The sequence below is a fragment of the Camelina sativa genome, chromosome 4, assembly GCF_030686135.1.
Source record: "Camelina sativa cultivar CO46 ecotype springtype chromosome 4, ASM3068613v1".
In the NCBI taxonomy this organism is placed as follows: Eukaryota; Viridiplantae; Streptophyta; class Magnoliopsida; order Brassicales; family Brassicaceae; genus Camelina; species Camelina sativa.
The window spans coordinates 9,057,040-9,074,709 of record NC_141883.1 but is presented as its reverse complement, the minus strand read 5'-3'; the positions used below and the strand labels follow the sequence as shown (position 1 = coordinate 9,074,709).

At 33.6% G+C, this 17,670-nt stretch overlaps 1 long non-coding RNA gene, 1 other non-coding gene and 1 pseudogene across 3 annotated transcripts; all 3 read right to left on the bottom strand.

The window, feature by feature from the left end:
- Positions 1-8,812: 8,812 nt before the first annotated feature.
- Positions 8,813-9,355, bottom strand: LOC104773021 (protein GLUTAMINE DUMPER 6 pseudogene; annotated as a pseudogene).
- A 4,180-nt stretch (positions 9,356-13,535) lies between these two features.
- Positions 13,536-15,355, bottom strand: LOC104773020 (uncharacterized). Of its 2 annotated transcripts, none has more exons than XR_015596669.1 (4): positions 14,990-15,355; positions 14,269-14,522; positions 14,132-14,182; positions 13,536-13,997 (listed from the first exon to the last, which is right to left on the bottom strand). It is a non-coding gene; the product is annotated as an uncharacterized LOC104773020 (long non-coding RNA). The 2 variants fall into 2 exon arrangements; XR_015596668.1 differs by having other exon boundaries at positions 14,132-14,177; positions 14,990-15,296.
- A 1,021-nt stretch (positions 15,356-16,376) lies between these two features.
- On the bottom strand, positions 16,377-16,483 carry LOC147945637 (small nucleolar RNA R71). The gene has a single exon (XR_015597877.1). It is a non-coding gene; the product is annotated as a small nucleolar RNA R71 (small nucleolar RNA).
- Positions 16,484-17,670: the final 1,187 nt, after the last annotated feature.

Below are 17,670 nucleotides of genomic sequence, written 5' to 3'. Positions count from 1 at the left end.
GATTCAAAATTAATTCTTTTAATTTGATTGGTTAAAAATTTTAAACGAGTCAGCTCCATATTTGTATTGATTTGCTGTTTGACCCGCGACCCAGACAGTTCTCTGATTTGGGTCTATTGCTAATAACCGAGAATCATAAAACCGGAAAACTCACAAAAACCGCTATAAACCCGCGACCCGGTAACCCGAACCGGATCGGTTGAGCTACGGATCAATAATATCTATTCGATTTGGAGACTAAATATAGAGTTTCAGACTTTCAGTTTACAAACCTCTGGTCGCTTCATCTCCTCTCACAACAAACAGCTGATTTTCAATCTCTCTGTTATTTTGAGTTTTTTGTCTGTGATCTGCATCATTACTTGATTTTGGACACTAGCATAATATGATAATACTTTTTTCACGAACGTAGCTCTGTATTAATTAATCATCAATTCATCATCATGTTTGCGTATTTAGCAATCGATTACGTCGTATATTGGTATTATAAATAACGGATCCTCATCTTTTATATCCTCATGTGATGTGCATCTTTTATGTCTGAACTCTATTTTTTTCTTCTTCTGTCGTGTATTTACAGGTAATGGAAACAAAAGAAAACTATGAAGAAATAGCAGCCGCAAACCATTCAGTCCGAGAAAAAAGTGATATAGCTTGGTCCTATGGGATCAAATCAACTGATTTAAGAGGGAAAACGGTTTTGGAATGCTCATTTTGTCACAAAAAAAAATTAGGAGGCGAAATTAATAGGATGAAACAACATCTTGCTGGCGTGAAAGGGAATACAGATGTGTGTTCACATATTCCAGGAGATGTGCGATTCAAGATATTGAACGCATTAAAAGAAATTGAGAACAACAAGAAGAAGCAGATTGTTTTGGATGATATGAACGACGGTCCTGAAGTTCAAGATGGTGATGGAGATGATATCGAAGGTGATGTTCGTCTAAGTCAAAAGTGGAAGAAAAAAGGTATTGATCTACATGAATACTTTAAAAGAGGTGTGCATAATCCGAGTATCCGACCCAACCTACTATAAAAGCTTGTATGCAAAGTAAAGAGAGAAGCTCGTTCAAGAGCTTAGGTTTTATAGAGAACGTGAAAGCAGCTTTTCTCCTAATATGGCTCTTACTTGCAGGAAAACATCTTAGCCGGGTAAGTTAGTAAACATGGATTTGACTTGCATTATATATATATATATATATATATAGATATAAAGTAGTCGGATATAATTTAATTGATATTTTAGATGAATGGTGGAGATCTTTTGTTTATGATGCTCCTAATTTGCAAAAATTAGCAATAAGAATTCTTAGTCAAACTGCTTCTTCATCTGGATGTGAGCGCAATTAGACTGTGTTTGAGCGGATTCATACCAAAAAGAGGAATACATTAGAGCATCAATAATTTAATGATCTCGTCTTTGTTCACTACAATTTACGTTTGCAACAAAGGTGAGTATCATAGTATCATTAAATACAATTTGTCTTTTTAGTTTAGTTAACAAGTTATACATGTTTTCTATAATATATTTATTCAACTATGTGATTTTTAGATGTTTCAGATTTTGATGAAGATTTCACTATGCCGCCTTAAGAATACGAAGAGAATGGTGATAGAGACAACCAAGATCGGTCGTTGTGAATTCATGATGTTCTTTAATACTCCTTCTATTTTAATATATAAGATGTTTTAGCAAAAACACGCATAATAAGAAATGTTTACTTTTAAAAAGTTTAACCAATAAGAAACAAAACTGCATAAAATAAAAAAATAAAAAATATAAAATTAGTCTAAAAGTTGGCTCAAAAATTGAAAACATCTTATATTATGAAACAAGCAAAAACCTCTAAAACATCCTATATTATGAAATGGAGGGAGTATATTTCACTGATGATATTTTACTTAGTGTTTTTTATTTTATTCTAAAGGTTCATTCATTTTATTTTTATTTTTAGATTTCATAATTTGTTAATTATTGTATGATTATTTTTATTTTAGTATTTTATAAAAATATATAATTTCTATAGATATAGTATACAAATCATAACCAATTGACCCGCGGTCGAACCCGGTTGACGCGACGACCCAGTGATCCAGAAGGCAGTGCCTTCCGGTCCGGTCGTGAAAACATTGTATCGTAGATTTTGTTATTATTATTATTATTATTATTATTATTATTATTATTATTATTTACAACAAAAATATTGGAAAGAAAGTTGTTTACAAACAAAACAGGATGCAGAAATCTACGCGCTTGGCGTGCCAAAGAATCCGCACTTACATTCGCATTTCGTGAAAATAGAGATAAAGAGAAAGAAGAAAACTTCTCCCTGTCAATCTTGATATCTTCGAGGTAGGTTTTAAAAGCCGGCCAGTCTTGAGGAGAAGACACCATCTTCACCAAGTCTGAGCAATCTGTATAAAAAGCCACATCTCGATAGTCATGTCCAATCATGCACCGCATAGCCCAAACAAAATCTTCTACTTCAGCATGTAATGGGGAAAGACTTTGGCGAAAATTGGCAGCTCCTCTCGACATCAACGTATCGTGAAAGGATGAACACACCCATCCTTCACCCGCGAAAGCATCACCTGCTTTCCACGATCCATCTACAAAACACCGATAACCTGAAAAGAGAGTAGGAAGGTGGCTTGTAGGCCCCCTTACCCGAGGACTAGAAGCGTTGGGGAATGTGGATGATTCCTCATCCTCAGCCTGTGCTTGCAACCATGTAGACGCCTCCCTACCGCTACTTTTACAACCTCCTCCAGCCTTTCCATTTGATTCTCAAAAACTCGAGCATTTCTTGCCTTCCATATATACCACATGATCTAAGGAAAAACCGCCACCTGAGAACCCGGGTTGGAAGAACCCAGAAAATGATCCACATTGGCATACACGAAATCCGTTGGAGGATGAAACTCATCTCAGATAGAACCCGAAGTTGCAAAATCTCAGGTTCCAGCTGCTGAGAGGGTGTCCAAGCCTAAGGTCCCTTTTCCTAAGCCAAGAAGTTCCAAGCAGGAGATGGGGGAAGATAGATGCAAAGCAATGGTGGATAAGGTAATGATTGAGTTACCTTTATTAGATGCAGTAAAGCTTTCACCGCCACTTAAGCGATATGTGAAGAGGATGGTCACAAATGGTTTGAGCCTTGAGAAAGGAGCACTACTTACCAAGGATGTCAGCGCAATTCTATTGAACCAGCCCTCACAGAAAAAGAAAGAGAAGAAGCAAGAGGTGGTTGTCTCTAAGAAATTGAGTGCAATACTTTAGTGTAGAACTGCTGAGAAGTTACCAAATCCTGGAAGCTTTATACTTGATTGATCTATCTTAGCAGGACGATTTCCTCACTCACTTTGCGATCTTGGCTCTAGTATTAACCAGATGCCACATTTTGTTGCTGTGAGACTTGGGATGACAAAATTCAAGCCAACTCAGATTTCTCTTATCTTAGCTGATCGATCCCGAAGAATTTCTGAAGGTGTTTTAGAGGATATTCCGATTAAGGTTGGAAACTTCATGATTTCCACTGACTTTGTGGTGCTGAAATATGACGAAGAGCCTAGTGATCCTCTCATCTTAGGACGTTCATTCTTGGCTACAGCTGGTGCAATCATAGATATGAAGAAGGTACACATAACACTGAATGTGGAAGATTTGAGTATGAACTTTGAGATGGATAAACTGAGGAGGGCTCCTACTTTTGATGGACAAACATTTTTTTGTTGTGAAGATTGCTGAGATAGGCTGCAAAGAAGCAAATACACGAGCATCAGGCACAATGTTGATCGACACAACCTCTATGTCGGTCGACACCAATCCACATCCGAACATGAACTTGTCCAAAACTGATGCTCCAAGTCATAAAGCTGTTTCCAAACAGAAAACTCCCCACTCCACACTCCAGAGTCCTCAGGTAAGGTCAAGGTATACATTTTCTTTACCCAAGTGTCCTCCTATCATCAATAAGACCATCAAAGGAAATAAGATAAGAGCAACCATATCCAAGTCTAGCCCTGGTCCTGTTCCTCATGTCCTTGGTAGACCTCATTCATCTACTGCTTATACACCACCTTGGATGAAGAGGACATTTTCTCGGAGGCATATATTGCCACATTCCGATTCACCGGATGCCTGAACTCCGACACAGTCAAGCTAATGACTGAAAACAAGCGCTTAGTGGGAGGCAACCCATTCATAGGTTTTTCTTTTTTCATTTTATGTCATTTTTCTTCTTGCATTGAGTCAGTTTTTGTTTGAATTTTGTTTGAAATTATGTACTATCTCTCTATCATGTTACTTTTAACTTGTGTTTGAGTGCTTCTTAACAAAATAAACATCCAAGGATTGATCCAGCACAACATCGACACAACTAACTCCATCTAACAAGGAGTTTCGGCCAAAAATCACTATTCATTGAGAGTGTCGATCGACACTGAAATGGTGTCGGTCGACACCGATGGGTAACTTGAGCATCAATTCATCTTTTTATTACAATTTTTTAAAAAAATTTGTTTCCTTTTTGCTTTTCCCTTGCTTGATAACACTGGGAAAAGTGTTTTTTTAAGTCTGGGGGAGGTGTGTACTAACCACTAACTTAGTTTTTGCTTTTATTCTGTCAAAACCGTATTTTTGTTTTTATTGAATCAAAATTTTTGTTGGGAACTATGATTTTTCTTTTTAGTGTACTGCCTTAGTTGATTAACGTTGCAGATTGAGTCCATAATCCGACTAATGAAAAATCCAAAGGCTGACCAGTGAACCAGAGACATCCAAATTTCCAACAGAATCCACAAAAGCCTGAGGTATTTTCTGCGACTTTTCTTTTTATCTCATCAAGGAGATTGACGTTCTTAGAGCTTGAATCCTTGTTCATACCTGACGAGTAAGATTTCAAAATTACTCTTCTCCCTTATTCAAGTTTAAAAGATTATTCCTGAGAGCTTTGTTAAAAAAAAAGAATAAAAGATGAGATGATTTTGATCAGTTTAGAGGGGTAGGTAAATTACCTGTGACCCCATTATTCTACTCTTGAGTCAAATGATCACACAAAGATTGGAAGCGAGGGGTAGGTAAATTACCGATGACCCCACTATTCGCCTACACTTTTGAAAAGTTACCTGAAGTTTTCCATAATTACAAGACTAGTCCCTAACGTGTTCTAGAACATATATATATATATATATATATAAATAGTATTTTTAGGTCTTAGAAACCTTTAAGTTTTATTCTAGCAGCTTCTTGAGAGATAGATATTGAGAGCTTTTGGGAGAGAGAGATCTGAACTCTTTTGTAGAGAGAAGAATTCCTAAACCCTTTTCTTACTTTTCTAATATCTATTGCTTATTATTCAGAATGATGTTTTGTTCTTCATTGAATATGTCTGAGTAGTTTGCTTGTTAGGTTTAGAGTTTTTTCACATGGTTTTTTTATGGATTATTAGATCTAATTATTTTTAGGGTTCATTATCTTCTAAGATCTTCATCTTTGGTTGTTCTTTATAATAATCCTTGATTGACCATCTAGAATTAATAACCTAGGAATATAAATTGATATGAGAATATAATTGATTTTTCTGATAAAACCTTTGATGAGCAAAATTACTTCTTGCAAAAAGATTTGATTTAGTAATTTTGTGAACAAATCTAAACTTGTTTTTAAAGCTGTTTTTTAACCTAGAATTTTACAGAGAGATTTAGATTTTCTGGTTTTAAATTTAGATAATATTTGCAGTGATAACTGGTTTATTTTACAAAAGAGTTTAGAGTTCTAGATCTGATTTTTAATTGCTTGAACCCTATTAATTTATATGATTTAATATTCTGTAATTTCCTCAGAAATTCTCTAAACCTAGCTTTTCAATCCCTTGAATTTTCACAGCTTTTATTTAATATTTTGCATTGCTTTTCTTAATTTAAATCAACTTGTTTAGCGTAATAACAAAACTAAACCTAGCTTTTCAATCCCTTGAATTTTCACAGTTTTTATTTAATATTTTGCATTGCTTTTCTTAATTTAAATCAACTTGTTTAGCGTAATAACAAAACTCTATAATTTATTGTGTGATCTATAGTCCTTGTGGAATTCGACCCCTAAGTACTACAATGATCTCTTAAACTGAGAAAGTAACTCTAGGGTGTTAAATTTGAGCATATCAGTATTGTCTTAAGGTAATAATGTCTAAAACTAAGGTCTAGGTCTAAGTAGAATCATGGTGCAAGTGTGTGTAGTAAGTAGAAGTAACTAGTATAAGTGTGTGTGTGTGAGATGATGTAAGAAACCATATGTGGATCCGATTTATAAAATGTAGAAGATTATAGTTTATCTCTCTAAGCTTCTTGTTCTTCACTTACACAAATCTGATGAGAGTGAGCAAACACAAAGAGAAGTAGAGAAATGAGAGACTAACCTCTGTGTGAGTGACTATATTGTTGTTGGGGGGGGGGGGGGTTGTGGGAAGATCAAATCACAAACAAAACAACAAAGTAGATATAAAAGATCGAATATGTGCTTGTGGAAAGGTAAAATCATTTACAAAAAAAAAACACATTTTCAGGCCGCGGCGTCCACCAATAGCCGCCAATCAATGTGAAAGTTATCAAATGCATCATTTTATAGTTCTTATAAATTTTGAATTAGAAAACCCCACTTTGTTAATAACTTTTTTAATTGGTGCTTTTATTCCTTGATAGTGTTATTGAAGTTGTTTTGGTAGAATCACTGTACGATGTCTTCAAAAACAAACTAAAAAAAGAGGAACGACGTCCTATTTACCCCTCGGAACTATTATATCTTACCAGATTCACTTCGATCTTTGACCTCGATCTATATATCCTATGAACTTAAGTACTCCACCTACTTCTACCCGAATCCATACTTCTATTGCTATTTTCCCTTCGGAATATCAAATATCATCTATTGCTCCATGAATCTCGGTTTATTCAGTTTGCTATTGGTTTACTATTTGATTAACCAACTAATGAACTCATTTAACCGGATTTTACCAAAATTTAACCCAATTACAAAACTAAACCAAGAATACTTGAAAAACAAAAATTCCCAAATCGATTTTTCTTCTCTCTTCTTCTCGTTTTCTTCTTTTCATTAGAAGTAGAATTCACAACCCTGGAAACAATCATAATAAGACAGATAATCAATTACATAAACTTAGATAATTACGCATGAAGATTTGACCAAAGGTTGATATTATATATTTTCATCTTCTAAGCAAAATCAGAGAAGTCAAATTGCAACAAGAAGACCATAAACTTCAGATATGGCCACGACTCATGAGGAAGAACACAGTCTCACGTGTTATCTTAGAGAACGTGAAGGAGATTTTTAGGTGACCCATATGATCAAATCTCAGAAATTTTAATATTAGGTTTTGTAATTTACTGTAATTCTCTTTTTTTATACGACGTTCCACTTTGAATAGAACCCGATCGAAGAATGCCGGCGTCGCAAGTACATCGATCGGAGAACGCCGACCGTTGTATCCTCCACGACTCCACTACTACCGCTGCTGAAGGTAAAAATATTTGAGGATTTGGTTTTTAGTTTGAATTTGGTATGAATTAGGTTTCGATTCAATCAGCTCTGTTCATTGTATTTGATTGTCCCTCACATGTTTCAATCAGCTCAGTACTATTTGATGTGAAATCGAAACTTTTGGGTTCTCATCTTTTTATGCATATGATTTTGAGTGATGTTTGTTTGGGGTTATGAGGCTTTGATTTGAGTCCGTTGATGAGTCATATAAGAATTTTTTAGTGCTGGATATTTTTTTTAGGTTGAAGAATCGGGTGAAGAAGAAGATCTTGGATCAGATTGTTTACGGGTCGGGTCAAGGTTTTAATGTTTGTCTGGTTTTAAAAAATTGGTTTCATACCGGATTTGAGTCGGTTTTATTGGGTTTGGTTAATAAACCGTTTAAACCAAAAAAATTGGGGAAATAGCAATAGAACTATAAATTCGGGGAGAGATAGGTAGAGCAATTAAGTTCGTAGGAGATATAGATCGATGTCAAAGATCGAAGTGAATCTGGTACGATATGATAGTTCCGAGGGAGAAATAGGACGTCGTTCCAAAAAAAGAACATCATAGATGATTGACAGTTAGTGACAAAAAAAAATGATTGACGGCGAATTAATTATAAGAATAAGAAAAATAATGTGTAGTTTCCGAACCCAAAATATGATCATCTACTTTGTAAGCATTTAAGCAAAGATCTTAAAACGAGTTTTGAAGAATCGTATATGTATTATATTAGGATTTAACTCGTGGTATTGACAATTTTTTTAATTTATATATACATTTTTTATGATTTTATATTATAATTGATTAAGTTTTTATTTTATTTTTAATATAGATGATGCATTTGTTATATATATTTAAGTGTATTGGCAAAAAAAGTTATGTTATTGAATTGTGATTTTGTATAGATATTTTCATTAAAAAAAATATAGTTAAAGAATGTAAGATATTGTGATTGATATTCTTGATTAAGTTGATGAGTTTATTACAAATATTTCATCCAAGTTTTAATATTTATTCAAATGGCAAAAGATTAATTATGTAAATTTTACAAATAAAAGGTTAGAACATAAAATGTACTTCAAAAATGTTAATATAGATACATAATGAAATATTTTTATGTTTTATCATTTAATTAAAAGAGAAATATAATTTATAAAGAGAATATATTTGATAGATATAATTCTTTTATTTTTTGTCAAACTATTTGATAGATATAATTCCAAAAATAAACTCAACATACAAAAGCACTAGAGCATGCAGGAAAGCATTAAAACAATAAAACAAAACTTGAAATCTAAACTAATTAACATCCCCACAAAAATTGTCGACTGTTACAAAATTGCCGATGATTACTCAAAAGTTAAAATCTTTATTCTTTTTGTTGGCAGACAAAGAAGAAGATGTCAGTGGTTAGGCTCAGACAACAGTAACATTATCACAGTTACAACGACAAATGGAAGACGGTGGAGGAATCACTACTGGAACGGCCAAGCAAGTAGGAATATCGTCTCCGGCCAAAATAACGACAATCTTAGGTAAGTACTCTTCTGTAATAGTCTTAGCTTCCTTGTCACCGACGTCATCATCTTTGTCGATAGGATTGTTATTGCTAGATGAAGAAGAAGATGAAGAAGAAGACGAAGAAGATGAAGAAGAAGAAGAAGAAGAAGGAGACTTTTGGTGTGTGCAGACCAATGAGAGTAATGCCAAAGCTATAAGCAAAACAAGCAAAAACAAACCACCAAAGAGATATGGTACTGGTGACTTCCAGATTTCTACTTTTGGTGTCGTTCTCATTTTGTTTTTTTTTATGTCTCTTTTTTCTTTGTGTTGTAAGTGCAACTATGAAAGTTGTAGTTTAGGTATTGAAGAGAATTTATAGTGAAAGCTTGTATGAAATTACTTTAAATTTTAAAATTTAATTTATTACTTATCAAGAGCTTTTTCTCTTTATTTATAGTTCAAAGTTAAGTAGGAAGATTCCTTGTGCGTTCAGATATTCCTTCTCTTTTGTTAACTATTTGTTTTTTAACTGTTCATGTCATGACGACATTTACTTTAATTCTTTTTTTTTTTTGTTAAAGATTTACTTTAATTCTTCTTACTTTTTATTCGACACATGGACACTGTAACGTACATGGTATATATACATGCAAATGTTCTTTTGTTTTTGTGTTAAATTAAATGTATAAGGATGTAAAAAAAGTGTTTTATTTGTATAAGTATGTTTTTACTTATACAAAATGAATGTTTTGAGTGTGCGAATATAATTTTATATATTAAGCTACGAATTATCAAACTTTGAGTTAGTATAATTATTATATATTCCAGTAATTATATTTATAGTAAAGATACTAATATGTACTATATTATTGTAACACTCCAATTTCAAGATATATGATGGTAACTTGAAAGAAATTTAATTGAATATAAAGTCAAATTGAGAACTCTCATAATTAATTAAGCATGTATGAGCTGTAGTAGTTTCAGAATAAGTGATTTTCTCAAAAGTGATTGTCAGAAACCGTGCGAGTTAGGATATAACATGGAAATAAATCGTATAGTGATGTGTAGGAACCATAAACAAGTCTTTAAAGTCTCTCAAACGTAACGAACGGACTGTAAAGATAGGCTGACGAAATAAGAGAAGATGTAAGATTCATTAATAAATATGGCGATCAATATGTTATAAGTATAATATACGATGATATATTTTAGGTTTAATTATACTTTTACATATGATATTAAATCACGATTTTGGCTATACCATGGTTTAAACTATATATTATAAAAGATTTAATTTATATTTTAAAACATCTTTTTGATATAATATATTAATTTATGTATTGTGATATTATTTATAGTTATGGTTATTTGCACAAAGTGTTTTTATGTTAAGGTTGAAAATCGTAAATTTGTATTTTAAAGTTAAATGATGTTATTAAAGTGAAATAACACTTTTATATCTTATTTAATCTTATAAATCATATAAAGATCTAATGTGAAGTATAATGATTTAAATTTATAAACTAAATATGTTTGTATTTATTAAATTATATAAAGATCAGGGGTGAAGTATAAATGAAAGATATAAATGTGTTTAGCTGTTTTCTGATATAAACTAACAAAAATAAGATCAAAACACATTTATATTAAGCTTATCACACACAATATTTTTTAAAAAGAGAATCATATAAAGATCAGAAGTGAAGTATAATGATTAATAACAAATAAACGTAGTAAGTTATATATATCAAATCTTATATGTTCATTTTGAATTTATTTTTTTAGAAACTAATAATGTATTTCCTTTTAAAATATTGGTATTTGACACTGTTATCCTTAATAGCTATTATTAATTTGTTCTTTGAAACCTATACATGTAATCATATTTTGATGTAATTATTAACAAATTTAGATACAAAATGTATTTTCCTAGTACTATATAGGGAAGCATATGGGTTATACACAATTTTAGACTTATGAATTATATATATTTTACTTATCTTCTAAAGTACTATTATTTAGATACATTATTTTGAAGTCTTTCACAATTCAAGAGCGTTCATATACACACACACAATCACAAAATTGAAGAACAAAATAAGAATTATAATTTGTGTTGATATGCATAAGCAAAACTAGATTTTTTTTAAAAACAAATAGATTTCTAATTAAATTTATTTAATAATCATTTTATCTTGTGTATGGTGTGGATTTATATCTAGTTTGGTTGTGGTTGTTCGGTTTGTTTTGAATTTTTTTCTGTTTAGTTTGGTTTGTGTTGAAAACCCTAAGCATCGTTTAAAAAGGCACGAAAGCCTCTCTTTGGTGGAGTTTTATCTTTTGTCGCTTCTAGAGAAAAAGAAAAAAGCGAGAGTTGGCTTGGGAGCTTGATCTAGAGGATAAAAGAGAAGGTTAAGGAGAGTTAAGAGGAGCATAAGGGCTTGTTTTGGTGTTGTCAAGGAGAGGAGAAGAAGATCAGTAGCTTTTTGGGTGTGAGTTGGTTGTTGTGGTGTTGTTCCTATTGTTTTTTTTTGTCATTCTATTCTTTCCAAATCTATGGTGAGTGCATGACCATAGCTTATCTGAGCAATTAGAGTTTGTGTGATTTGATTTGGTGATTGTATGATTGATTCCTTGTTGTTTTATGTGATTTTGTTGTGTTTGTGTGGTCTTGTATGGGTGTTCTTGGACATGTCATCGTGGGAGATGATACGGTGAAGTTTTAGGGTTGAATGAGTGAGGAGGTGTTGCAGAGTTAGGGTGTCGATCGACACCATCTGTTGTCGCGAAAGAAAATCGCGTTGTAGAAGTGGTGCAACCTGTTGGTGGTGTCAACTGAAACCATAAGTGTCGCCCGACACCAGATGTTAGTGTCTACCGACACTAGGAGGTGGTCATCCGGTACCAGATGTTGGTGTCGACCAACAAAAGTTGTGTGTGGACGCAGTTTTGTTCCTGTCTGACTGGTTTGGCTATTTGGTGTTGTTTTCATGTTTATGATTTTAATTGCTTGTGTGTATAGTCTAGTAGATGAGAGGATAGTTTTATTAATTATTTTGTGATAATACTTACGCATCTCAAATGTTGTTTGTGGTGTAGGTAATATGCGACGTGGAATCATAGCGATGAGGAGGAGGATGATCTAAGGTCTCGGTTTTGTGAAATTGGTCCTAGTGTTTATGTTGTTGGAACCTTGAATATGAGTTAGTTAGGGTGCTAGTTATGTTGTACATTTCCGCTGTGCATATTGTTGGTTTAGTATTGGTAGATTATGTTGTTATCTATAATTGGTTATGATTATTTGTGTATATTGGTTATGTTGGTTTATTATTGGGTTGTAGCTTGGGTTAATTAAATATTTTAGAGCATTTAATTATATATATTATAAAAAATATGCTGGATAGCTTTATAAAAAAATAACAAGAGAAACTTAGATTGATTATTTATTTATTTTTTTTTTGTAAAACAAAGAGAGTATTTATGAGTCTTTTAAAATGTTATGAAATTGTGTAATCGTATCAAATATGTGTGATGGTAAAATGGCTAGACTGTTCAAAATTGTTAAGTCGGTATGATTCAAAGCTGCCCATAATAGTGACGATGTAGTTTTACATATTAACAAAAAACAATGTTGAAAGATATACATATAAAAGACCAAGGCGACAACATATAACTATAACATATTAAAGTGAACTTTTCATCTCCAAATCATTTACCAAATTGACAAAAAGAGTAAATCACCGTAGTTAGGGCAAGTTTAATGGTAGCTTTTAAATTTGAGTCTTTTATGTACTGTTTAAATTTTTTAAACAATATATATAATGTACTGTTTATAAAATAAGAATAAGAGTTGCGTCGTAAGTGTGCTAAATAAGAGTTGTCTCTTATTTTTTTATTTAATTTTGATTATTTTTAATCTTTTTTATCATAAGAGTCCTCTTTAAATCCCCCTAAATCCCTCCAATGGAGATGCCCTAAGACATCTCCATTAGGGAATTATTATTTTGAGACTCTTAAATTTTTTAAGATTAAATTGTATACCTTTTAAAAATAAGAACTTGTAGAAGGTTAATTAAAAATATCCCTCTCCAATGGTAAGACCCTAAGGCCATCTGCACTGAGGGAACACTTTGGATGTTCTAAGCCTTTTTAAAATAAAAAATATAGTGAATAGTGGGTAAAAAACATATTGTTGGTTCTTGATGTAGAACTGATTTTGGGACAGTTCTTAGGTGACGTGACAACTCGTGAATGGATACAATTTTTTGCAAAGGAGAAAACATTTATTTGTTTGGAGAAAGTTTTGTTTGTTTTTTTTTATTTATATCTTTAATGTTTTTTTGTTTCATAAAAATTTGGTATTGTATTTTGAATTTTAGTATAAGTTTTTTAAGTTTGCAATTTAAATGTTATTTTTTAAAGTTTTTAAAATTGTAATATATTTAAGATTATTATATTATTAAATCTTATGATCTTAAACATGTTCTCCCAATAACCAACTTCTTAACAAAAGATCTAAACTAATGATCTTACATTATTTTCATAATATTTTTACTCTAAGAACACCCAAAAATGTTCTCCCAATGCAGATGCCCTAATTGAAGTTCTTATTTTTTAAAAAATATCAATTTCAAAATAAAAATGTTTTTAAGTATAATATAATTTTTACTTATTGTTGCAGGCTCTAGAAACCATAACGACCAGTAGAACCACAATGGAGAGGAGGAGCGAGGTCATCAGCTTTTCCTCGAGCCAATTGTTGAATTTGGTATCTTTCCCCTTCTTGTTAACACCATCGTCATTGTAACTATTGAAAAGCTCGCTCACAACCTTTGTAATCTTCACAAACACTTCCGTGGCCTTGACCATTGTGTTGTCAAATACCCACTTTAAGAAATCCATTGCTACGTTATTCTCCCATGAGTGTCATTTGAACCCTCCTCATCTGTTTATACGAAAAATACAAAGATCAGACTAGGCAATGCAAAGATTACTAGTTGTAGTCCTTGCCTTCATATCTTGAAAATTAAACTCTGTTTAAAAAATGAAAAAAAAAAAGATTACTACACTAGAAGTAACCTGATGAGTTCCCTGATGAAAAGTCTGTTTATGCTTTCTCGGAAATCTACACTAGAAGTAACAAACATAGAAAACCACCTCACAAACTCATGATGTACAAATATAGGGGAGTGTATGCAAGCAGGACGAATCAGAACCTCCACTATGTAACATCCAAACTCCTATGCATAATACTGACTTCATATCCAGCAGAAGTGATTAGCATTAACCATAAAACATATGCACACTACAAAATCAGAAAGGCATAAACAGATAATGGGAAGGAAAACTGATCACATAACGAAAACAGAAAAATAATGGTGAGAAGGTAGCTGAATCGATAAAGCTCCTGAAACACCGATGGATGCTTTGATTCATCCTTTGTTTTTAGTAAAACTCAGTAACAAGTGATCTGCAAAGCAACAAAAACAACAAATTAAACACCAAAGATTCTTGCTTTCTCGACATTTATAGACTTATAAATGATTACAAGACAATGACCATAACCAAAACTGAAACAAAAACAGATAAGTTATATCCGAGTTCACTTTTTAAAAGCCACCATTACAATCTATATCAACTAGAATGCGACATACTTCACAGCCTTACCAGCACGACTAAAACCAAGTAGAATGGAGCATAAACAAGACAAGTTTCATAATGTGGAACTTCAATTCTCAATGTGTCACCCAAAATCAGCCAATCTAATAACCATATTCACGAACAAATCTATGATCATAGGCATGAGCTAGACACTTTCAATTGCAATTCAGTGACTCTAGAAAGCCAAATTAATCAACGATTTCTTCTTCTTATTCTAGCAAATCCAGACTCAGTGATGATGATGAAATCAACAAAATTAAAGGATGAGATATTTACCTCGGCACGGGAGTGAAGCATACGGCGGACATCGGATCGAACACTCTCACAGACGTCGAGGAAAGCGCTGTGATGCCAGTGAGGATGGCCCGGCTCGCGACGGAAAGGTTGCTGAGCTGAGTCGGTACGGGAAACGAGTCCGCTGAGAACCGATAGAAGCGCGACGGATAGGAGAGAAGAAAACGAAGTCGATCGTGAATCCCAATTTGGACTGGACTGGAGAGGGAGTCGCCAATGGCAGGTACCATTTCAGGTTCCTCTACGCTTCGAGAGAGTTTCGGGAAGAGATGGAGAGAAGAAAGAGAATGAAGAGAAAGAAAAATAAATTGTTTTTGATATAATAAATTAGACCAATTACATACAGACACCTCATCAACTCTTCCCAACAAGAGTTCTTCCCGACAAGAGTTGATGTTAAAACATAGTAAATAAGAGGCAACTCTTATTGCTTTAGCATTTTTGATTTATTTTTAATCTCAGTTAAAATAAGAGTTTTGCTAAAAACCTTGGTAAAGCTGCCAATGGACTTGCTCTTAGTCAATTTCCATCAGCTTAAAGTTGTCGAGTATGAGTAAGTCAGTCTACTAAATATAATAGAGCTTAGCCAAAAAAAAAAAAAATTGCATAACAAAAGAAAGATCTATTTTACAAATAATTAAATATAAAGTAATGATTCACATTGTCTACCACCAAGGCACCAATTAAAGGTGATACCGAAATATAGTTCACTTTTGTACTATTTGAGCAAATTAAATTAGCTCCTCCACTTGGGTCTGATTGCAAGTAGGATTAGTTAGTGGGAGAGTGTATGGAAACACTACCAAAACCCATCTTTGCATCATCACATATGACGCAGGTACGAAAACTTAAAAGTAAGTGTGCTGATTATATTTTATTATTAGTTCTACCTCTGTTTCTCCTTTCTCACTGAACTTTGGTTTCACTGACAAGTAGCCGTCTTTATATGAACTGTGAGCTATCAATACAATGAAATTGTTTCTCTCTAGAGCATGAGCATTTTGATGGAAATATTGAGTGGCACCTCATTTAAATAATTGACCAATTAAAATGTAGTTTGTGCTTCTGTACATACATATCTCTAAGCAATCATATCCACAAACACAAATAATAGAGGATTACTGTAACACCATAATTTTCATGGATGGCTAATGGAAGATCCATTTAATCATCTATATGAGTTTGATAGACTCTGTACCCTAACTAATCAATAGAGTCAGTGAAGATGGCTTCAAGCTGCAGCTATTTCTTTTTTCTCTTGGTGACAATGCACACCTATAGAAAAAGCTTTGCCTAAGAATTCCATGACCACATGGAAGGCCTATAAGAAGGCTTTCTTACCAAATTCTTCTCCAACTCGAGAAATTTGAGGTTAAAGAATGACATCTCTAGCTTTGTTCAGAAGAACATTGAAACGTTCAGCGAAGCATGGGAACGTTTCAAAGGATACACCAGTCGGTGCCCGCATCATGGATTCAACAATGCATCCTTACTGAGCACCCTCTACAGAGGCGTAGTCCCGAAGATCAGAATGTTGTTGGACACAACTAGCAATGAAAACTTCCTCAACAAGGATGTAGATGATGGTTGGGCGCTTGTTGAGTACTTGGTTCAGTATGATGGTCACTACAATAAGGATTTTGATAGGACCATCAGATCGTCGGGAGATGGTAAGGAAAAATACAAAAGGGACATGAAATCCCTAAACGACAAGTTGGATAAGATACTCCTCAGCCAGCAGCACAACATCAGCTTTGTGTTTGAAGAAGACCAGTTTTAGCATCAAAATGGGGAGAATTTCTAAATTGAAGATGTAAACTACATCAACAATCACTGTGGATACAACATGGGCTAAAATCAATATATCACCGGTATACAAAAGTCTTTTGTCCCCTACAACCAAGACTACCCTCCAAGACCGCAGTTCCCCGGTCGCTACAAACAGACACCTACTCAACCTCCAGCTCCGAAAGTAGACCTTCATACCATGCTGAAACAAATTTTGCTTACTCAAATCAGTCAATCAGTTGACACAACCAAGAGATTCGCTGATATGAATAGTTGCATGGACACCAATAACCAAGGTCTTCACCTTAAGTTTGATGCTATAAATTCCCAAATCAAGCAGCTTGAGGACATGACTGCTTCTACCTCCGCTACACGCTAATCTGTCCATGCTATTGCCTTACGTAGTGGACGCATTTTACCTTCCCGAGAAGTACCACATTACATCACCGTGGACAGTGATGAGTTAAATGGGGAGAATTTTGGTCAAGAAATAATTACCGCGCATCCACCAAGCCAACCAGCCGCCCCATCCGATCTGGCATCCAATCAACCTACTCGTGCACCCGATAAGGTTTATACTCAGATAGAACCAAGTCATCCTCATAAGACATATGGCAAAAAGTAGAAGAAAAGACGATTGACAAGCCACCACAACCATTTCTTGGGAGGTTTTGCAAAGAATTTCTAGAGAAATACAAGGAATTGTTCGACAAACAGATGAAAGAGCTGGATGCTTCTAATGGACGCCTTTGCCCTCATACCTCTATACCAGAAATTCCTAAAAGATGCAGTGATGGAGAGGATCAAGCAAGTCTAAGGGATGGTCTTACTTTGCCACGAGTGTAGTGCCATCATTTAGAGAAAAGTCATTCCCA